The sequence below is a fragment of the Haemaphysalis longicornis genome, unplaced genomic scaffold (genome assembly GCF_048455015.1).
Source record: "Haemaphysalis longicornis isolate Haplotype H1 unplaced genomic scaffold, Haemaphysalis longicornis Haplotype H1 scaffold_8, whole genome shotgun sequence".
Lineage (NCBI taxonomy): Eukaryota > Metazoa > Arthropoda > Arachnida > Ixodida > Ixodidae > Haemaphysalis > Haemaphysalis longicornis.
In genome coordinates, this window is record NW_027526445.1 from 97,704,842 (window position 1) to 97,728,304 (window position 23,463).

A 23,463-nucleotide genomic window follows, 5' to 3' on the forward strand; every position below is an offset into this window, starting at 1 on the left:
TTACGCTTTCAAATGCCCCCCTTACTCAATGCCCTCCAATGGTTTCTGGGAAGTTTCTATGAATAAATATATGAAAAAATAAATACACCGCATGCTTCGTCCGTAACCAGTTTTCCTGTTACCAGAGATGGCTCGGAATTTTTTATTTAGGCGCGTCCACACATAATCATAATAGCATCCTTGATTGCTTGCATACTTGCTCATTCGGGCATTATAATTGACATCAGTACATATATTATTGTAGGGCTCAGAAAAAGAGCTGAGTGAAAACCCTTGTGGAATGAGTTTATAGCATTTAAGCGTTATGAGTTTATGTGACGTTCGGTGGAAGATTCTTTGTTCTTGTATATATAGGTTGCTGTAGATAATTCTTGCATAGTTACTCGGGATATTGCCGTTTAAGTGAAAATCTAATGCGATTTCTTTCGTTTTGCAAACTGACAATTTTGCACACTTTGTCTTGGAGGCCTGAAGAGAAAACTGATTGAGTGGAAGTTCTGTTGTACATACAAAGATCTATTCTATTTTTTACTCTAAGGGCTGTTAGTGGATTTAATAGGAATTTGTTATGCCCAGTCGAAAATGACAACAGAAAAATTTCTGTAGTACGTCGTTTGTCGTATTTTTGCGTGTCGTACAGTCGTACCGTCGTAGTCTTGTCGTACAGTCGTCGTGTTGTGTCGTCATTCTGACATTTGTCGTGTGTAGTATTCCTGTAGCAATTTTGTTGTTTTATCGTGTGTTGTAGTCCTGTAGTGATCCTGTAGTATGTCATAGTCCTGTAGTAATCCTGTAGTGATCCTGTAGTATGTCGCAGTCCTGTAGTAATCCTGTAGTATGTCACAGTTCTGATGCTCTACTGCGAGAATCATGCCTGTCTTGTCTAAGTCCTGATGCTGTGTTATGTATTCCTGGCGTCTTGCAGTCCTGACCTGTCGCACAATGCATTCATAACAATTCTGTTGCAGCAAATATCAGTATTTTTGAATCCAGCCATGCACTGTATTTGGGCTGTCCACTGTAAGTAAACAGTTAAGACAGCCCAAATATGCAACGAGCCCATGCACAGGCAAACTGAAGAGAATACAAAAATTTTATTTCATGCACACACAGCTCCAGGTTCGAAAAAACAAGTACAAGTACCATTAGAATTGGCTTGCCGAAGGCTGAAAGTGCACCGTCCCTAACTACAAGCATTATGGATGATCCGCGCAATTGTAACGCTGCAAAGTTGTCTGAAGCTGCAAAAACCTTATAGTAAATACACTACAGTCCCAGGGAAAAGCCACCAATAGCTACAGGCTGCCACTAATGAATTGTACAGCTGCACAAAGCCACAGAAAGACACAAAAAAACTATCAATGCACACCTCATGAAGCACAAAAACGACATTGCAAATTACATCCACCATTAAAAATGCCGCCATTTCTCACAATGACTGTTTAGTATTAAAACGGTAGAGACACTGGCTCTGGCGTTCACACCAGCCAAATTGGCAAACAAGCCCATGTACCTCCTATCGGCGCAGATCAGCGAAATTCTGCGCGAGATATCTAGCCAGAAGCTTGTGACGCTTGTGCATTTCAGCTTGCTCGCAGACCTCACTTGGAGGTAATGCCAGAAGGAACCTGCATCGATAGAAAAAAAAAAAAACGAACATTGATGCAAGACAATGACAGGCAGCACAAAAAGACTGAAAATCATACTGCTAATACTGTGTCCTTAAACTGCGCCATTTTATAAAAGCTAAACACGCTTCTGCATGCTGAGCAATAAGAAGTGCTCTCTATTGCTGATAAAGTGCTTTTCACATTACTGTGCCTATTCAAAAACGTTCAATTTAAACGATACCTTGCAAGCCCCTTTCCACAGCATTCCTGGCAATTCTGGAACAAGTCAAGCCATTAGGACTTAGCTCAGAAAATGTCCTTTCAAAATCAGTTTTGTTTTCATTTTTCAACAAAAACGTGATTTTTGACATGCATTTGCATCACATGGGTGCAGAAAGGGAAGTGGTCTTTGCGCGTCACTGCTACTAAAGAACAATGCATGCCAACCGTAGGTACTCTGCATCAGCGCTTGGTTTTTTATTATCAGGGCATGAAGGGTGAATCAGATGATAATTTTTAAACGTCAGGTTTGCAGTCACACAGTAATAACCCCTGAAATCGGCTGAAAATATCAAGCAGGGCCCATTTGCAAAGTTACTTCACGATTTTAGGCAGTCTTATTGCCTTTGCGCACATTGTTCTTAGTTGTGTTGTAGTTCTACTTACCACAGGACCATTCAAACAGTTAACAACAGTTTCGGTTTTGTTTCTGCATCGCGAAATTCATATTTAGTGTTACTCTGCAGTTACTCAACTTCAAGCCTACCTGCCATTGGTGCCTTGAGCATCCGCTAAACATCCTCACAAAAAAAAAAGCATGCCACTCCTGATTTCCCCCCCACCCTAAAACATTTTCTGCAATAAGAACTTCCGATGCAAGTCAAAAGATAACACCCAGTCACCAGATATCAGTTCCGACGAAAAGAGCACTTCAAACCGGCTTTACACACCCCCAGCTGTCCGCCTGCCAGTTTCGTTTCCATACAAGGGTATCTCCAGAGGTCTAGTGCTGCTCCTTGATTGAAATGTCTATTCGGATGGAGTCTCCAATACCTTTTGTACTGTTTCATTTCAAAAATGTTAGGTGCGCTGCAATGCATGAGGCTCATAGTGCTGATCTTTTTATCACACAACAGCTACTTGGGCAAAGTTTGCGGGGCACGATTTTAGCGCATTGCACCGCATTTCTGTAAGCAAGGCTACAATAGCGAGTCAGAAGGTGATGATAAACCGCAAGTTTATGTTTTCAGCGATAACTGACAGTGAACGTCAACAAGCATCAACCACGGAGTTTCGTTTTCAACTCCATGCATGTTTTTCCGCATCGCGTGCTTGTCCCGAATACTGTGCTGGCTGTAAATGCAAAGTCAGTCACTGACAAAATGTTTTTACGTCACACGGGGACACATTGGTGCCTCTGATAATGTCAAATCGCCAGATTTCTTCCAGGGAACCACCCAAAATTGCCCATGTTGAAACGCAGGCTGGACTTCACCGCATGGCACGGGCACCACGCGTGGTAATTTTTTTTATCTTAATTAGTTCTTACCAATGATTTTGCAGAAACCCCTAAAAATCGGTCAATTTTCCAGCGCTAACAAGAGTTAAATTACTACAGCGTGACATCATACTCATAAAACTTTCCCCAAAGAGTATAAGCCAGCTCATAAATCTAAGTGAAGTTAAGCAACGATAAAAGTTCAGCAAATTAAACACATTAAAAAGAAAAAGTGCCGATACTCCCTAATGCAAAATTTGCGCGCAGCGTGAACTGCAGTCTTCTCAGTCGAGGTGTACGCCGTAGTTGCCGTGTCAATTTAGACAAACTATCAATGCAGACAATCAAAAATGCCTCTGTTTCAGTAACTGACCATTTTGGATTAAAAGGACCCTGGAACACTCTTTAAACAGTGCCAGTAAACCTGCACAATGTTTAGATTACACTGCCAGGAATACCTCAGCCAAATATTACCAGTCCATGTGAAGCGGTGAGCACACAAATTGTGAAAGACGGGGAAAAACCAACCGCGCACTCTTCGCTCTGGGCATGGCCTAAACGACGTCATTGCGGCCATGGCTGTTCAATTGGCTGTCGCTGGTCAACTTTGCGACTCATTTCTCACATTTCTTGTGAGGATTCGCCGTCATCGGCGCTGTGTACCAATCTCTTCTATGCCTAAACCTGCACGCGCAGTTTGGTATTTCTTTTGCTGAGTGCGCACGGAGTTTGAGTGAAAAACTCAATACTCTCCTTTCAACGAGACCACTAGGCAACAATTGCTTATTGCTTCAAAAACGCTCTACCAGCCTGAGCGCGCGCTTGCAAGCAGGCAGCCATGCCTGCTTTTTTGTGGCACCAAACCAGAATTGACTCCCCCCCCCTCCCCCACGTTGCAGAGAATACTCCCCAGCCTATGATATGTCCAAGGACGCCGAAGAGACCGCTGCAAGCCACCCCCCTCTCCAGGAGAGAGCACACAGCTTTCGTTGCGTTGTCCGCAGTCGAGTTGAGAGAGAACAACTATGCGCGATTTCTAATCGTGCATAGTTTCGGTGACAGTAAAGGGCTTTTCATAATTCTTGGAAGGGCGATTGCTAGGACAATAGACTTTACCCCAAACTATATTCCGAGTAGTCGATGGCAAGTGCTGCAGGGTCCCTTTAAAACAGTAGAGACACTGGCCTAGGTTTCCAGCAACCAAATTAGTAAACATGTACCTTCTTATTGGTGCAGATCCACGGACCCTCGTGCTAGATATCTCGCTAGCAGCATGTGTCGCTTGCTCATGTCCCCTGGTTCGCAGCCCTTCATCTGCAGGTAGTGCCAGAAGGGATCTGCATCAATAGAACAAAACAATACATGTAATGCAAGACAATGGCAAACAACGTAAAAAGACAGCAAATTAGACTGCCAAAACTGTGTTTTTAACCCCTGCCATTTCATAGAACTAAACACAATGGCTCCACATAGATGAGCTGCGAAGCCGGGCGCAGTCGACGAAGTGCACAAAACAAACCACGTTTGTTCATAATTTGCAAGGCAGCATACTTACCAGTCGTTTTACTGAATTAAACTTGGACAGACTCGAGCTTTATTCTAGCAAATAAGCATGGGGCTGTTTGTTTCCCTTACTGTGTGCGTAGCACACAACCCAATTTGCTCGACCAGTGAAGACACCAGACAGGTCGCATTTGGCTGTTCGACATCCATGTGTAAGAGGGTGTGTGAGAGGGTGTGAAACCTATAGTTTTGCATGCACGACCTACCCTCCTTCCTCTGGTCCCCACATGTGCACGCGTAAACCAGCAACCGCTTATATGTGTGTGCTTAGCAAAAACGACAAGAGCAAGCGGCACCCAGAAAATGGTTTCACTGGAATAAAACCCGAAGGGGCGGGGGGGTTGAAACACAGACTGCTTCGCAGTAAAACGAATGCTCCCCGTGCTAAAAAAGTGGTGCTTTTCTCATTTATATTACTGCAGAGCATAACATTACACTCATAAAACTTCTCTCCAAAAGTATATGCCAGCTTGTAAAACTTTCAGCTAAAGGGGCCATGCAGACACATCACAAGTTCGGTTCATTCGAAAGATTGCCACGTTAAAATCGTAGTGACACCACTTTTAATGTGCGCTTCACCCAAATAAGCTATATAAGTAGGGAAAAAGGGAATGGCCATGCAACCCACTAGCTCACTTCCCGCAACAGAACCTAGATATCCTATGTGCCCAGCTGTGCGATTGGCTGAGGCCAGCAAAAGCAAACACAAATTAGGTATACGGCTTGCAAGCTTTCCAAATGAGCTATTTGCGCATAAATGCAATGCATATTCATTTTACAGCAGTACGAATGGTGCGAGAAACAATAAAAGTACAAAATACACATAAGCATAGAAATATTGATGAGCACTGCTGTTGGTACTGGGCACACTATGCTTGTTGTAGCTGCACAGCAGTCCGCCGCTTTGGAGTTGTCTTACGTGACCCTGTTTGTCGAACATACCCCATGTTTTACAAAATGATTACTTTCTACAGTAGCAAAAACAAGCCAACTTCTGGGACTAACAGAAAGAAAGCGTTAAACACCTACTTTCTTCCCAGCCAGCGCCATAGAGGGCTCGTGCTGGTAGTGCCGCCAGGCTCGTGCTGCCGCAGCTGGTGTCGGGTGCTGGTGGTTCTGCAGGGCTCATGCTGGCAGGGAGCTGCAGGCCATGTCCACTCTTTTCACTCCCTGGAGAGGTGCCCGAGTCACATGAAAAAGTGTTGCACTCTTAAAACAATACGCAGTACAGGCAATCAGTTTTAATAAAGGCTGTGCATAGCGTTCCGTCCAGACGAAACGATATACAAGTGCTAAAGTTCCTTCCAGACGGAACAGGGCGCTGCGGGTTATCCTTCCGTCCAGACGGAATACAACTGAGAGCTTAGCGTTCCGTCCCGACGGAGCCGGCGTGAAATTTGTACAGTTCCGTCTGGACGAAAGCAAAACCGGCTGATTAGACGCCCTGCTCCACCTTCAGATGTGGTGTAGGGGTTGCTCCTCGGATAATGGCAGTATTGTACCGGGTTCGATTCCCCCCGGACATGCTTGGTTTTTTTTTTTTTTGCGTGGTTGCGCCAGCGTTATGCAACAGCTAACTTCTTGCCCACTTTACAATTGACGCGGTGAGAGCAGTCGGTCTTGATTTCGCACTCAACCGGCTGCTCTGCTACCGCTCAATACAGCCAACGCCGACGTGTCCATCGCCAGAGTTCCGATCACCTCTAGTTCGTAATGGTGATTACTAATTAACGGTTCTTCTGGCTAGTCAATGAGCGGGAGCGGTTCATTCAGCTGGGTAAATATCAAGAACGACTGCCCTCGCCGCTTGTTGTGAAGCAGGTTTTTTTTTTGACGCCCGCGTCTTATAGCTGCCTCACTCAGAAAATGACGCGCGTCGCGCGCGGCAGTGGGAGGAGCCTGCGACTTGCGCCATTGGGGAGGCACGTGCCTCATGGCGGCAGTTTCGAAGCGCTCGACTCAGCCGGCTGGCTCCGCCAGCATAGACCGCCAGAGATTTTAGGCCACCACCCCGGCAGATACTGCATGGGCGCTTTCACTAGCTGTGCGGATGATGTTTTGTAGTACCGTTCTCGCCCAAAATTATAAGCTCCTTTACCGCTCAAGCAACTTCGTGCGTGTCTTGAGCGGCATTTTGAGCGGTCGCTCGTGCTCCCGACACCATAGTTTCCCTACACCACTTCGAGGCCGAAGCCGCCGCCATGTTCCTGCCACTGGCCGCGCCGGTCGCAGCGTACCGGTGATTCCGCTGCAGCGTCAGCGCGCCTGTGGCGTGCGCGGCGCATTTTCGCGGGCAGAAAATGCTCCGTCCGATCGCCTTTCTTGAGTTTTGTAGATTTTTACTTTACTGGTCAAACCACTTCTGCTCATTGACTAGCTAGAGTCACCGTTACGAATCACCATTACGAACTAGAGGTGATCGGAACTCTGGCGATGAACGTCGGCCTTGGCTCTATTGAGCGGTAGCGGAGCAGCCGGTTGAGTGCGAAATCAAGACCGACTGCTCCCCCCGCATCAATTGTAAAGTGGGCAAGAAGTTAACTGTTGCAAAATGCTGGCTCAACCACGCAAAGGAAAAAAAAACAAGCATGTCCGGGGGGAATCGAACCCGGTACAATACTGCCATTATCCGAAGCGCAACGCCTACACCAAATCTGAAGACGGAGCACGTCGTCTAATCAGCCGGTTTTCCTTTCACCTAGACGGAACTGTACAAATTTCACGCCGGCGAACGCTAAGCTCTCAGACGTATTCCGTCTGGACGGAAGCATAACCCGCAGCGCCCCGTCTCGACGGAACTTTAGCACTTGTATATCGTTCCGTCTGGACGGAACGCTAGCCACAGCCTTTAATAAATTGCTCCGCTTTTAAAGGAATTTAAAGGTTGGTCAATACCATTCTCAGCACGCACAAAATCGCAAACAAGTCATTCTACATAGGTGCAGATTGTCCTTTTATGAGACTAACAAGTCACTTTTAGGGTTGGGGCTGTATGAAAAATATAGAGCAATAAGTTGTGCTGCCCACTTATAGTCACATTGTTAGCAAGTCTGCTACAAAACATAAAGCAGCATTGCCATGTTCCTGCACTTTCACTAGAATTGCAGTTTTATGAATTTTTTTTTACTAGGCCTTCTCTTCCAAACAATCTCATTGTCAAAATCCTTTACAGCGAGTAAAGCACTTTCAACGGGCAGTAATTTATGCAGTGCCTGCAAAAAGGCCATGGCTAGCAACTAGATAAACCAATAGCTCAAAATCTTCGTATAGAAGCCACGTGACAAGGTCGTGCTGCAGGGCAGTTTTGTTTTCACCCACCCAAAGAAAGGAACCTGTTCAATCAGGCTGTAGGCTCCTTAGATGGTAATGCCACATGTTTGAGGAAGTGAAACCTTTCTGCAACAGTTGACATTACAGCCAACTAAGCATGATAGCAACTGCAGTATCTGGTACGTTGCTTAGCTCATAATAGTGATAAGAAGCCATGCACACAGATGGAGCATTGTTTACGCACTGGTGAAAAGAACTTGCCGGCCACTCCATGTTGAGTGATCGCAGCCCCCGCATCTCGGCCTCCAATTGCATGACCCTCTTCCTTAAAACTGCTACAGGGTCTTGGTCCCTTGCGGCAGCTCGAAGAATGATGTCGACCTTCGCTGATCTTTTCTCTGTCTTCGCAGTTTTTTTGTCTGCCTGCAATGAGAGGTCAAGAGATAACATGCCATACTTGTTCCGAGCCTCGTCCACCATAATGACACCTATTTAGAGCAACAAGCACACTTCAGTGTCATTTTACACGTGTTTAATGATAGTTATGAGGTCAACTTTCATGCAAATATTGACTTCCCCTAATAAACATACCTGAAAGCGGTGGCTATTCTAGCGCCTTGGCATTTATGTGCGTCATGTTTGATAAGAGCATTTACAAATAACATTACTGCAGTGGCTGCTGGCAAGACGGCCTTCACAGAAAAACCACGATTTCGAAGCTCGTACAGTCGGCAAAAGGCTTGTCTATAACGCGCGAGCGGCGTGCTCTAGACTGCGCGCGAGACACTTAGTGAGAACGCCTGGTTTGACACCGGTAGAATGTGAGCATGAGCGACCCGCATCAGCGCCATGGTTCTTTCCCTTGTCGCTGTGCCCGTCGCCTGGAATTCCGTACCTTCTTTCGTCGTGAGAAGCGCTGCCTGCACTGCCGGGCCGGGAAACAATAGCAGAAATGAGCGATTGGTAGTAGAGCGTTGGCTGCGTTTAACTACGTGCAACGCTTTTTTTGCGGCGCCCTACACAATTTAGACAGGAGTGTTTTCCTGTATGCGAGACAACGAACGAAAATAGCAGAAAACGCATCGCTGCCGGTGTTTTATAGTAACTAGATATCGGGCCGTGATCGCTTGCACAGTGCATTGAGTATTGTGGCGTGAGCCCGACAGCAGTGACATGCAAAGCCGAGCCCTGAAACCGGACAGTGGCGCTCAAGGGACTCATGCAGCTATTGGCGGAACGATAACGCAATGAACAGCTGTGCGCCAAGGCTAATGCAGACGAAAAACTCGCACAACGAGCGTTAAGGCGGGTAATCTCCGGTTTTGTTTCCCGGCCCGGCAGCGCAGGCACAGAGCGCTTATTACGGTAAAAGAAGGCGTGGAAGCCAAGGCGACGGGTGCAGCGAGGAGGGACACAGCCATCGCACTGATACGGGCCTCGCATGCACACATTCTACCTATCTTAAACCAGGCGTTATCACTACGTGTCTCCCGTGCACTCCGGAGCACGCCGCTCGGGCGTTAAAGCCTTTTGCCGACTGTACGTGAGAATGTGGCTTGGCGACTACTCGACGCCGACACGAACAATGCAGATGAATTCCTACCCCGACTAACTGGTAGCCAGCACAGTCCTGAATAGAGCGTGTTACGTGGAAAATGTGCAATGTGGTAATACGAGCCATTTTCTTCGGCGTCGGCGCCATATACGGTGAAGCGGATCTCCGCGCCTTCCGACGGCTCAGCCGGCATGCCGATATTCATTCCTTACTTTCTGCGGTTAGTGGCAGATGTAAAACTGCTAAAAAGCGCTCAGACACTGTTATGCACAATTTAAGGGTAAGAACACTTACCGGTCATGTGAACGATGGTGCCGTCGAATAATCTTCCCGCGTCTCGCTGTCGCCGAGCCAAAACACTTCCCACGCCACGCTCGTAGTCGTCGACGTCCACCACAAAAAAATTACGCTCGTCCGTACACTCTAAGCTGGGTAACCCTTAATAGAGGTATACATTTTCGAATTTTTGTAACCTATAATTTATAAGGTACAAATGTAACCTATATCTTCGTAACCCTGATATACGTATACACGTAAGGGTTACTCAGTTATCGGTTACTTTGCCGCTTTCAGCATGTATACCTTTATATAAGTTACATCTACCGCCGTCCAAGGCCACACACTTGGAAGGTGTCATGTTGCGCGCCAGGCGCGCTTTCGCCGGCGCCGCTGAGGCGGCGCCCCAAAGGCGCCTTTCCCGCGTGGTAAACAAATATCGCGTTAGTGGAAGACGATATGTGCGACCATGGTGTCCATTGCGCCGTCTAATCTTTTGCGTCGGGTGTCTTTTGTCCGTCCCTTGAACAAACTGCCGGCCACACGGCTGCGGCTAAAAGAGAAGTTACTTTTATAATTCCTCAAATTGCGGTGCTAAAAAGCTTGAAAATGTTCTCTTAATATATATGCATTGCATTACCTGTTCGATAATCGTTACCAAGGTTGCCACCCAAAAGTCTTTGTGAGTATTGGAAACGCTTAAGTCTTATAAACAGGCATAACTAAATTTAATGTTCGCATCAGCTTTGTGCCGTTTAAGAAACCAGAATCTAACATGCATGGTAGGTCTTTTATTAAATTGCGGGTATGAATTTTAGCTTTAGTTAAACAACATTAGGCTTTAGTGAAACCAAGCTTTAGTGGAAACATGCACTTGATAGCATACTTCAAAAGGACGCCAAAGTTATAACATAGCCTTAAGCCCAAAATTCTTGTCTGACAACTTAGGCCATGATTATCAAAAGAGAATTGCAGTACATGCACACATATTTGCGCATTTAACAGGAGCACATTTTAAAAGTTTGGCATCAGTAGTTTTGAACATTCACATTTATTATTATGAAACACCTGTGGGCTATTTATTAAAAAGCAAAGCTGCGAACCACCCTAATGTAATTATCGTTCCTTAATGAATATTAGACGAGTGCGGATTCCTGGGCGAACTGGTGTTTCCTATATTGCTTTAGACTTCCAGGTAAAACTCGGTTTATTCATATATCCTTATTTAACCTATTTAATAAATGTTGCGTGAACAGCTTCACAAACATGGCCAAATATACAGATTCTTTACCTCGATATTTGCACAGATGTATGCAAAGTATTTCAAATTGTTTGGTACTGCAATTGAACAATTTCAGACGAATTCGAGTTTGAGCTACATTTATAAGATGGTTCTCAGAGGTGCACTTTCCCAGTACAGCGTTATTGTCATGGTTCCCTACAGAAAAAAACACAGAATGTGGGAAAGTATAAAGAACATTTATTACAAATTCACTGTTTATACAAAGCAGTGTTTATGGCTATGTTCCCTGCATTCTCTGTTTCACTGAGAGTCTAATATTACACTGGAATTAACTTGTCTTTACGAATCCATCTTTACACTTCCCTCTTAGGTACCTCTTTACAGTTCCACCTGAGTTGTGATTCCCACGCCAAGTTATCGTTTTTTATGCAGCACTAACAAGTTTCTAGGCCATTTGCAATCTGTCTTTTGGACAAACTTGAAATGGGATCTATAATTTCCTGCATGAAAAAAGGCGCTTGGAAACATTCAGAGACAAGCTTCGCAATTTACGTAGTACACAAGCAGGCACAAAATCAGGGCACGCTGAAGATTTCCCCGAGGTCATCTGAATGACTTGTTCGCTGCTGCCGCAGATGGAGGTATATATGTGAGGGGCTGTCACTTGGATTTCCCCACCTTGAAGAGCCATCTACAGAAAATGTCAGAAAAAGAACAAAATCCAGTGTACCATAAGCCCCTCAACGAAATCACAGGCATGTGAAGTACGAAAACTATATTGCACGAAAATGAATGCGGAGACCAGAGAATGAAATGAAACGCCACACCAGAGAAGGAGTGATTTACGGCCTTTCAAATAATTTCACATGATTTCAGTAATCGTTACACAGAGTAATTTGGCCGCATTGTTCACAACAACGCGAAGCCACTATAGTCATATCGGCCAACCTTCCCGAATTTTAATCGTGGATCCGTGTTCCTGATTATCTCGCGAAATGTTTCTGCATGCTCACCCAGAACAGGCAGAAACTTTGGGCTACGAGATAAACTGACATACGTTTGCAAAAGAGAAAGCAAAAACATTTCCGCGCCTTCATGTGGAATCACTACTACACGCAACAGAGCGAACATCGCACTAAACCTAGGAAACGTGCTTTCACGATGCTGACGCCGTCTGCGTCATATTTTTGGCTGTACTTAAACATCTGCCTCCGCCCCCCCCCCCCCCTTGTACTGGCAGTTTCATTTTGAACGAGGATCCCACGTGGAAGCCGAAACGTTTTTCACTTCAGTAAGGTGTTCTTCTACCGGTGGTTTCTTCCTCGGCTATTCGTAAAAAGGAATCGACAACTTACATTTTTTCTTCGTTCAAATGTGTTGTGGGATAGGATACATCTAGAACTTGCACCGATCTTCAAGTGGCATTCCCGGGAGGTCTGTACCTGTAATGACTCAAAGGGTTACTTGGGTTAAAATTTAATAGGCTTTAGAGCTGGGCAGTTGGTATACATTCATAATGAAAGAAGACCTCAAACTTGACAAGACGAAGAAAAGAACACAGCACAAGCCCTCACTAACAGTTGGAGCTTTCTTAAAGAGCTCTTTTCGAAAAAGAGTTCTTGTTGGCTCTGCAAAAACTGAAAAACTACAAAGCTCCATGCTGGGGAAATCGTTATGTGAATTCATAAAGTTCATGTAGTAACGTACTGATAGAAAGAGTCATTAAACATGAGGCGAAATAAGATACGAAATATAACATCATAACACTTGAAGTAAGGCCTCGCATTTTTACAAGTGAATCATACTTTTGTCTGCGCAGGCCTGTGTGCCATCTTTACAAAGAATATTTGAATGAATGAGTTTTAGTTATTGCATTTTCATACCGTTGTTTCCACGGAAATCAGACTTCATTTCAACTTGTGTCATACGCAGGGGAGTCCTGATTGTCAGCTAAAGGAACACTGCCTGCAAGAAAAACAATAGTGCTCATAAGTCATAGCATAGGTAGCCAGATGCAACCACACTTTTCCAACAGCCAGGAACCGATGAGGGTGCAGCACCCATTTTTACACCTGCAGCTGTCTCTGTGTAATTCGTCACAATTTCTGTATCATCAAAAAAAAAAAAAAAAAACAATCAAGCAGCCTGCATGCTGGCTCATACATACCACCATTCTGTAAAGTCGCTTTACTGCACTACCCTCGGATCACGCGAAACAACCATTTGCCCTGCAATACCACGCGAATAAATAAACGACTGATTTGTGCGAATGGGAATAATAAATCCACTTAACATGGTGACAATGCCCCGCTACCTCAAAATGACTAACACCAAATTTACCCACTCAAGGAAAAGAAAGACAAAAATGAAGAATGTTGTAGATATAAAAACTTTTTATTGTTCGGTAAGGCAAACTTTCACAAAAAAAGAGGCTTGTGCTGGACAGAAGTGAGTTTAGAAATTTCGGGCAGCATTTAGTGGGCTACTTTTCTGCAGCACACACCTTGTGTTTATCCGGATGTATTACTACAAGACCAATAAACTAGACACCATTCCGAATATATGCAGCGAGAAAAATGAATATTTCCCGATGGCTGAAACAAAATGATAATACCCAGAGAATAGCGCGATAATATAAGACTTTATTGGGAAAAAAGTGCGCCCGATGCAGCCAACAGCGTAAACAAAACGCTTAACACATGACGAAGGCGCGCAGAGCAGAAACAGGTCACGAGCGCCGTTATCTGTTATAATGTACGGGCTTTCACGATCGTCCGCTCTAATCTGCGCAACGAACGCAAGCCCGTGATTTCATTCAATTGCCGTCGCGGGCAACAGAAAACGTCCAGCGAAGCAACCAGTCGGGTAACGAAAATCCCTCTCGAATGCTGCAATTTCAAATTGAAAAGCCCCCAGCGAAAAGATACATCCAATGAAAACACGGAAACCGTTACGGGAATATACTCACCGAGTTCGCTTTCACTGGCGCCGGGGCATTGGCCCAACATGCGAACTTGACGCTGGTCGTAGAAGAACGGGCCGTGTAGCGCTGCCAGTCACAAATGGGCTCGCCGCAGCCTCCGCGACTCACGCCGACAAATAAGTCTTGTAACAGCCATCGTCGCTTCATCGTAGGGGTATCACAGCGGTAAAAAGGCTCGAGTGGCGCGAAAACGCGGCCACCGGACCTGCGGGCGCCGCCATTTCTCTATATCCCGTCATGCAACAGAGAAATCAACGGTCGCCTGGAGAGAAGGCGCGACGAGCATCTCTTATAGGTTACAGGGCATTTTATAGGTTACAACGTAAAGGTTACATGACAGATTTTGTTGATGTAACCTATAAATCATTAATGTAACCTATAAACCGCTTTTAACTTCCCGCTTGTAACCCTTAGAATGGACTGGGATGAAGAAAACATCAAAATGGATCCATTGTAACCTTTATTTTATAGGTTACATCCCTTTAGAAGTTACATTATGGGTTACCAGGATTAGAGTGTAGGCCCAACGACTTCTCTTCTACCTTCCAAAACATACTGAACGAAAACGTTACACGGTTACGCTTTGTTACACGGTCACACTACGTGCATACGACAACGATCGACCAGCGCAAGAAAAGAAACGCGGCGTAATGCGTGTTGCCATGTGTGTTGCAACACTGAGGGCTGCGGCTACGGCTGGCTACGGCTTCAGTCGGCCTATATAGGCGGCGTTGGTTGATGCCAGAAGATGAAGCCGATGAACCGATACATGAAAACTCAATCATTTTGGTTGTAATAATGAACATAATTTATTAACGGGTTACAAACCTCTTGATAAAAATTAGCACTGTATTAACCAGTGATAGCAGCTTCCAACTTCAGCACGTTTCTTTCATGTGTTATCACAGTCTCACAGTCACACCTCCCTGTTCTGTGGTCACACCATAGCACACACATCATTTTCTGCACCGTGTTTCTGCACTGTGCTCGGCTACATAGTATGTGCGCTGATTCTCTTTTCTTTTTGCAGTGGTCGGGGCTGCTTTAAGGCCCAACCGGCCCAACCACATGCAGAGCACTTTCGGCGTTTTCTCGCGTCGACGTCGTCGCCAGAAATGCACGGCTACGCGAGCTGACGCCCGAGCGACGCCGATGTCTACGCTCGCCAGATATCGGCGTCGACGCAGCGCGAGAGAGCATCGGAAAGCGGGCGACAGCGTCCGTCTTCGCGTGGTTTGGGGGCATTCCTTTCAGCAGAAAACAATCGATTTATTTTTAACCTGCGGTAATCGGTTGTCTTGAGACAAATTGCCAGCTATTTCTGTTCGCAAGCGCTTATCCATTTGTGGCTTGTTCGGCTTTCAAAGGGGAGATCGGGGATCTGCGATTTGAATAAGGGAGCTCTGGCTACATCGCATCCAGTATAAGCATAATGTGGCTTGTCTGCAAGATCGGTGCGTGACGAGCAAGCGTTATCAACGCCAAAATTCTAGCGGCGCATTCCCTTCCATTCGTAGCTCCCGTGGCTTGCGCTGACCGGGGATGTGCGATAGCTTTTCTTGACTCAAATGAGGGACCTGTGGTTACATCGCTCGTAGCACTAGCATTATCGTCCTCGGCTCCAAGATCGGTACGTGCGCAAGAAACAAGCGTTACCACTGCTCAAGTCTCTCAAACACGACCAAAACAAAGCACATCCGACACTATTTGTGGGCAGCCTCGTTTGGTACACCGAACTCTCTATGCCTCCCTGTCTCCTTGTGTGGTCGAGGGGTTGGGTGTCGGACTTTAGTTTTGAAGTCCGTGGTTCGAATCCTAAGAAGTCTTTTTTTTTTTCGGCGAGGGTTTGATCGGTTTTTTTTTTTACAGGGTACAGTCAGGGTGACAGAGTACCTTGCCTTTTAACCTACAAATGACGTTCGACGGTAACCGTAGTATCAAGGCAGCGCTGAAATTTGTTTTGCTTACACTTTGAATTCATGCACCTGCAGTCGGTACATAACATGCAGGTTAAATCAAGAAGCAACTAAAGCAGTTTTGCGAGGTGCGTCTTCGTTTATCATCCTATCTTATTTTGTTCAATTTGACCATGATGACTCGAGATACATTGCCAACATACTTATATAGCAATGAATAAATATGCCAAGTGATTTTCTTTTTTGCTAAAGCTAAAGTCTTGATAATTGCAGTTCAATAATCGATAATAACTGCTCATAAACGACTTCAACAGGATGGCAATTGACGTCCAGCAACGCCCGCTGACGCAGCTACTGGCGCGCGACTTCGCCGGTCTCATGCGGTTGCTCGCCCTCTCCTGAGGGACCGCGCGTTGACGCTGAACGACGCCGACGATCGCGCGACGCGTGATTTCGAGTCCATGTGGTTAGGACTTTATTGTGTCTGCTTTATTGATTCTCTTTTAGTTTTGTCATTGGTGCTTCACCTGTTCGCCTGCTGCCACGATGTGGGTAGGTGTGGAGTTTGGTTTCAGCTTTTTTTCTCACGTACAATTTGGTTTTTCTGGAAAGAAACTTCTGGGCGTTCGCACCTTTTTATTTTTTTATTGGCTGTGAGTTGCGGTGTCGGGTTTAGGGCGATATTGTGTGTTTTATTTTGTTAGTCGTCGTGTTACAGCGAGCAAAATAGTAAACTCAATTCTGCTCCCGCGTCCCCGGTGTTAAAATTGTAAGTTTCATTTCGTCGTTGATTCTGTGAGCAGGAAAGTGGTAAAATATTCTCTTTCATCGCAAGAAATAAACACATAACAGCTTTGCAACTGCAGTTGCAAAGCTGTCCTCACGACAGAATTATCTTGTTCGACCGTTGGCTGTTGTGTAGACAGATTCATGTATCGCGACATATTTTGCCACGGCAGCCGCATCTGTAGTGACGACAAGAATCTGTCGTCACAACAGCCGGCTTTGCTACTACAGCATTTTTGTCGTGGTCCTGTTGCAACTACAGACGTCACGACAGCATTTATGCCTCTGTAGTTACTACAAGATTCTGTCGTCACGACAGCCAGCTTTGCTACTACAGCATTTTTGTCGTAGTCTTGTAGTAACGACAGACGTCACGACAGCTGACTATGTCACGACAGCATGATGGCTGTCGTGACGACAGGTGGTTCTGTTGTGACTACAGGAATGTTTGTCGTTGAGAAGATTGACTCTGTCGTTACGACAGAAATGTGTGTCGTAACAACAGAAAGCTTTGTCGTAACGACAGGAATTCTGTCGTAACTACAGAAATTGTGTCGTACGACAGGAATTCTTGTTGGGATTCTGTCGTATTCCTGTTGACATTTTCGACTGGGTGTTGAACTGCAAAATGTCGTTCCGCATCACTTACAGAGAACGAAGTGTTCTTACTAACAAATAACAAGGTAATGTTGTATTCCGCTATATGCTCTTCCGAATAAATTTTACATATGTACAAAAGTCCAATTGTACCCCACCCCAAGCGATGCTTGTGTGCCGCTGCCAGTAGCGCAGTTTCCACCAAGGAAGACACCCCCATTCCTCCACCTTGCATGCTGCGAGTGTGTTTTTTCGCGTATAAATTTTCTCTGCGTTAAAAAGCTAACTCAGCCTTTAAGAATTTAACCCCCTTCCGAAATAAACCCCCATTTATACTGAATGCCGTAAAATAATTTTTCTTTGCAATCGAGACGGCTGCCAGCGCCTTTATCTGTACATGTTCCATTAGTTTGCGCCAATAGCGGGTGACCTGAATGCGCGTAACACGCTGGCATGGTGTTAATTATTAGCACCACCCCCCTTCCTGGAAGCCCACTCATCCATGCCCCCGATGAAGTATATTTTCTCTGTTTCGACAACCCACGTCCGCGCAGTGAAAGCTAAATGCAGTTGGCGCGTTGAAAAGCATTGCAGCATAGGCGAAACAGCTGGAAATTTTGTAAACACTGAGCAGACCGGGACAAACACTGCACAACTATACAGCCCACTGCGGCGAGCGATTTATATCCCGCAGCTCGAAGGCAACGCAGTCCGGTTCGCCGGAAGCGGAAGTCTCCCGGGGCACTGAGATTCCTGGTTTGGGAGTATTTTACCCCTTTCTTGGGCTTTTATAAAAATATGCTGTATAGTTCCCAGGGAATTTGTGAAAGTTGTGGAAGTCCCTTGCGCCCTCAATAGACGGGCTTCTACCGGACGAGAACCAATCGCCCCATATCTGTCCTCTAGAATAAACCTCTCGTTTGTCCAAGTTTTATTCAAGTACCGTATGAATCGGAATATTGGTCAAGTCACAACACAGGTCGGCCTTTTTATGTTGCGGCGGAAAAATTGAAAAAGAATAGGTACAAAGCATTTAACTGGAAAGCAGGTTTTAACTCGCTATAAAACGGACGCGTCTCATTTTCTCAGAGGAAAAAGAGCGGGAATTGAAGGGTTGTCGGCCGCACAGAAGCGCAAATGGGCGCGACAACGAAGAAAAGCCGCGGCCACCGCCGTTGCCGGCGCAAGTTCCAGCTCGCTGAGCCGCTGAAAATCCCCCCAGCACAGATAGAAACGTGACCGCTTCGGTCACCGACATGATCGAATATTTTTTAGGGGCGAAGCTTCTCTTGCTCGGGCCCTGTCTCTGCCATACGCGGCACATTGTACACGGCACATTGATGATGATTGGCCGAAGGGTCATAAACGTTCAACGCGTTCGTTGCTACCCAACAAGGAGGAGAGGTAGGATAAGAGGTTGTCGTTCGTCACCTGCGAGCTCAAGTCTCTTGCTCGGGCCCTGTCCCGTCCCTTGTTGCTGCCATGCATGGCGGAATGATGATGATTGTGGCAGGATCCCCCTAGGGATTGGCCAACCAAAGATTGGACGAAGGGGACAAAACGTTGAACGCGTTCGTTGCTACCCGTCAAGTAGGAGAGGAAGAAGTATGTCGTTCGTCGCCTGCGAGCTCAATACACGTCCCGGGGGTATACGCGACAAAAGACGCTCTGCAGAAGGCGACGGCCAAGGTGGCTAAAATGTCACACACCGAATTCGCTAACTTACCCATGGAGATTCTCATCGTCCCAAACAAGCCCGACATAATCACCACAAACATCGACGTCGTCGGCAGGCTTGTCAACGGAGCGGTGTACGTATAAAAAATGAAGTAGTGAGAGTTGGGTGGAACGGAGCAATGGTTCCGGGCCACGCTTTAGCGAATGCGGTACTCAGCTTGAAATCAGGCGCTCTATCATGCCTTGAAGTGAACCAGAGAACGGTAGGCCGTTTGCCTAACTTAGAAGCGCGTGGTAAAACAACCAACGAAGCAGAGCAGAAAGATATGGGCTGAGCGTCATTTGGAGTTCAAGAAGCGCAGAGTAAAATATGTTTTGAGAGGAGCTTGATAGCAATGGATCAACGTAGGTGGACAGCTGAAGTTTTTAGGTACCTATTCATGAAAAGCGTGGATACGCTATAGGGAAAACTAGAAGGATAGTGATGAAATACCGAAGGAACAGTGAATAATCAAAGACAGCCAAAGTAACCGAAAAACAAGTAGGGCACATATAAAAACAAATAAATGGAGAGGAAAAATGGAAGCTTAAATGTCGTTAGAGATGTACAGGGAAGAGAAATTGGACATCAAAAAGGAAAATGTTTGCGATAATTTTCAGGGGCAGTGCTTTCCTATTTGAGGATAGAGGGGGTGCTTACGAAGTAAGAGCGTTGTAGGGAGTTTACACAAAATGATGGGGTACGTGTGGTCTGCGAAAATTAACCAGAAACTATTCAAAACATAGTGTTATAATGTGAGTGTGTCTATATAAATCTACATAAGGGAAATGTTCCTCTTCCAGAAGCCCAATGATGTAAGTGTAGCACATGAGGACGTTACATTAAAGGCTGTCGAGACGACTAAAAGAAGTTTAGAGGCTGGTGGAACAAAAACAGAAAATGGAACATGACCTACGGCAGCTACTACGTCTGACAGAAAAATTAATTGTGAGCCTGCCTTAAGAGCAGCGCTAGAATTAAACGAAGAGTATAAAACATAGATATATCATTTTCTTTGGCAGGATGACACGTAATTAGTTTGTTAGAGAGGGTACACTTCAGCAACGAAATAACGCAGGCAAGTCGGTTGCTGAAAGCCGACGTCCCGATTCAAAAGGAGGGTCAATAATCATGACCATCCTTATAATAATCATCATCATCATCACCGGCACGTGTACCTCAATCCTAGGGTTGGATCCACTTCCGCGGGTTGTTGATGAATCAGCAACAATGAACCACTCTGGTCAGAGATGACCAAGAAAAAGCGGAGAATTCTTATGCTCGCAATCATTTAGTGTTTTTTTTTTCTAATAATGGCTGCAGTTACCGATGCAATGGAAAGTGGCAGCATTGCTATATTTTTGAGAAGAAACGACACATGAATAAGTTGGTATAATGCCATAGTGAAATAAAAAAGCCCGAAAGTGCGCAGAACAATGGGAAGTACTTCACAGGACCTGCGCTTACTATCAAATGATTGTTATAAAAAACAATAACATGTAAACAACTACAGTGCGCACACAGCGAGATAACGGCAGAGCAGCGCGTGCCGCCGTGCGTTCGCTGGGAATACGAACACTTACTGAGAGGCAGCACCTATGCGCCGGGAGAGAGAAGACTGCAGTTCGCGCTGCGCTCAAATGTCTCGCTCGGGAGTATAGTAATCGTAAGCCTTTTTTCTTGTTTCATCGTCATCATCATCAACATCACCGTCGTCATCAATAAAATTTTTGTGTGCACCCTCATTGTGTATAGTTGACTGTCCTGCTGTGTGTTTTGGCTACGACACGGCCATCAGGGATACCAGGGAAGCTTGGCTTTAAAAAAGAAAATAAAAAGGGTTGGAAGACACACATTAGCAGTGCAAGCCAACTGCCTGGCGTGACGATCAAATCGAACAATCGAACAACCACTCCAGCTCCGCAGCGACATGACAGCCGTCTTATTCAACACTTTCCTGAAAATTGGCAGGCTCGATCGCAGATGGTCCAGTAACACAGGTGTCATATTGATGACTCATAGAAACAAAAAATCTTCATCCACATCACGAGTGCATTGTTGGGAAAGCCAAACGTGACTTCTGCCTGGTCCAACAAAAGTGTGTAGCGGCGACCTCTGCAGTGAGAGGCTTTAGCCCCCATTCCCACTCGCGATTTTCCTCGTCGGTCGACGTTGCGCGTCGTGCGATGAGGCTGTTAGGCGGTGTTCGCACTTGCGGTGAGCGAAGATGCGACTGCGTTCAGCGCAGCTGCTACCCGACCTGTACGACTTCCTTGGTGCGTAAACCATTCGCAGTCAAAGAAAATTATTTTACACGAGCGCGACAAAAGCCGGTAGAAATCAAGCTACAACACACGCTACTAACCTGGAACAATGCCAAAAGCATTGCGGATTGCAGGAGGAGCAGAAAATAACAAACTCAAGAAGGCTCTTTTTAACATATTATTGCACGAAGAAATGCCCACGCTTGCTTTCACGCAACAACACTCGCATCACGGCCCACAGATTTTGCTTCTTTTCACAGGTGCAAAGTTCTGACGCCTCCGAAATATGCGCGTGGTACCAGTCGCAGATAGAAGTACGAAGAGGCTGCAAGTCAACCTACCTTCTCGTTATCCACCTAGTTATATACGATGATTACTTGCTTTTACAATCCATACACGTTTCTCCACACTCATGAGTTCCACGCTGTTCGGTCCGAGAGCGATCTGCTTCGCCGTAGCAAAGCTACGAAAAGCGACGGCCAGCTCATCGCTTTGCGACGTCGTGGTACGTCGCGCGACGAGGCGAATCGCCAGTGGGAACGTGCCCTTAGATGGGAGCATGCGGTCCCTTGTAAGAACAAACAATGTTCCCGAAGTCGAGTATTGAGGCACTTGCCCGTTTGGCTAACGTAATAACTGCCGTATGAGAAAGGAATGCGATGAACCACCGGGCATTCACATGCCCCATTTTAAAATGCCCAGCTCTTATTTAGGTGAGGCCGCTTCACTCACCACCACCCTTTTCCTCTTCCTTGCCGCCATCAATGCCTTGTTCACAATTTGCATAATGGGGTGATTACGGTGACGGCGCCATTATCAGCAGTTGCGCTTTTAATTCACTATGGGTTAAGACGCGTGTCGTTCGCTCGGACGAAGAAGAGCACGAATTAAACGAGCGTGGGCTTGCATAGAAGCACCGCATGCCAACAATCCTTCCGATGGCGGGTCGTCACTGAAAGAGCTCAAAAATCAGCACGCACAAGCACCGCCTGAATCATTGCATTGTTTTTATTACCCCTTGTGCCATGCACTTTCCAAATTTATTCATTCGCTAAATTGAAAGCGTATGTTGCTTACTGTCTCAGAGCCCCTGTGTATTCAGCCCAATGTCCAAACTCTGGTAGCTACCTTAATGCCGCCTTTTTTTTTTTTGCTTGGGACCTTGCAGTACAGCTCCCTTCATCTCGTATGAAACAATATTAATCTCAACCACCGACTGATTAAAGGGGCCGTGCTGTTTCATCCAAAAAACGTTTGGTCCATTCAATTGATTGCCTCGTTGGAATCATACTGACACCCCTTTTAACATAAACTTTGCTCGAATAAGTTATCTAGCTAGGAAAAAAGCGAATGGCCATGCGACCGCCAACTCACGTCCCGTAACAAAACGTATGATGTCATATGCCTGCAGTTGTACGATTGGCTGAGGCCGGCAAGAGCAAACGAAAATTATGCAGGGTTTATAAGTTTGCTGAACGAGCTACTTACAGTTGAAGTTAGTTGCCTTTCTTTCTTTAGCAATAAGAATTGTAGGGTGAACAATTACAGTTACGAACGAACACGTCAACACAGAAGCCGTTAGTGCGGCACTTTGCCGACTGTCATTGCCAAACAAAGCCGCCAGACTGGTTAGACTTGTCTGAAACAACGCTGACCAACTTGGATAAGCGGAACGGTCACTTACATGACCATGTTTGTGGATTCATAGCTTATGTTTTAGGATACGAATAGTATGAACCCTAATAAAAATACGGCTGGAATAGAAGTCTGGCGAGAAGCGAAGTGCAAACGGTGGCACTTCAGCGGTATGGCACTGCCACTTATGGAATTGGACGATAAATAAGATAATCAAACGGTCATCTGTGAGATGGTAGCAGAATGGTCAGCAGGCTATCTTTAGTGTTAAGACCATGCTCTAAATACGTCCTCGTCAACGTCACGCAAACGCACAGAAGTAGAATAGAAATTTCGGCCTAAAATGTTTATTTTCTCAGTGAATAAACCACTGTCTCTGCAGGAGAAGCGCTGAGGGCAATTTAAAACACTAAATATTTCGCATAAAACAAACTTGTACGATGTCTGCATGACTCCTTTAAGAATAACCCGGTTAACAGAAACCAAACGCTAGCCGTTTTAATTATCCTCGCGGTTGGAGAAAACGAGAAATCCCCAACCAACATGCTTT

General features: G+C 45.7%; 2 long non-coding RNA genes across 2 annotated transcripts; both read right to left on the reverse strand.

The window, feature by feature from the left end:
- Window positions 1–1,114: 1,114 nt before the first annotated feature.
- On the reverse strand, window positions 1,115–9,909 carry LOC144148798 (uncharacterized). The gene is made up of 5 exons (XR_013318064.1): window positions 9,791–9,909; window positions 8,186–8,364; window positions 5,701–5,841; window positions 4,329–4,445; window positions 1,115–1,628 (listed from the first exon to the last, which is right to left on the reverse strand). It is a non-coding gene; the product is annotated as an uncharacterized LOC144148798 (long non-coding RNA).
- Window positions 9,910–11,479: 1,570 nt separating this feature from the next.
- On the reverse strand, window positions 11,480–13,106 carry LOC144149993 (uncharacterized). The gene is made up of 3 exons (XR_013318403.1): window positions 12,899–13,106; window positions 12,371–12,457; window positions 11,480–11,706 (listed from the first exon to the last, which is right to left on the reverse strand). It is a non-coding gene; the product is annotated as an uncharacterized LOC144149993 (long non-coding RNA).
- Window positions 13,107–23,463: the final 10,357 nt, after the last annotated feature.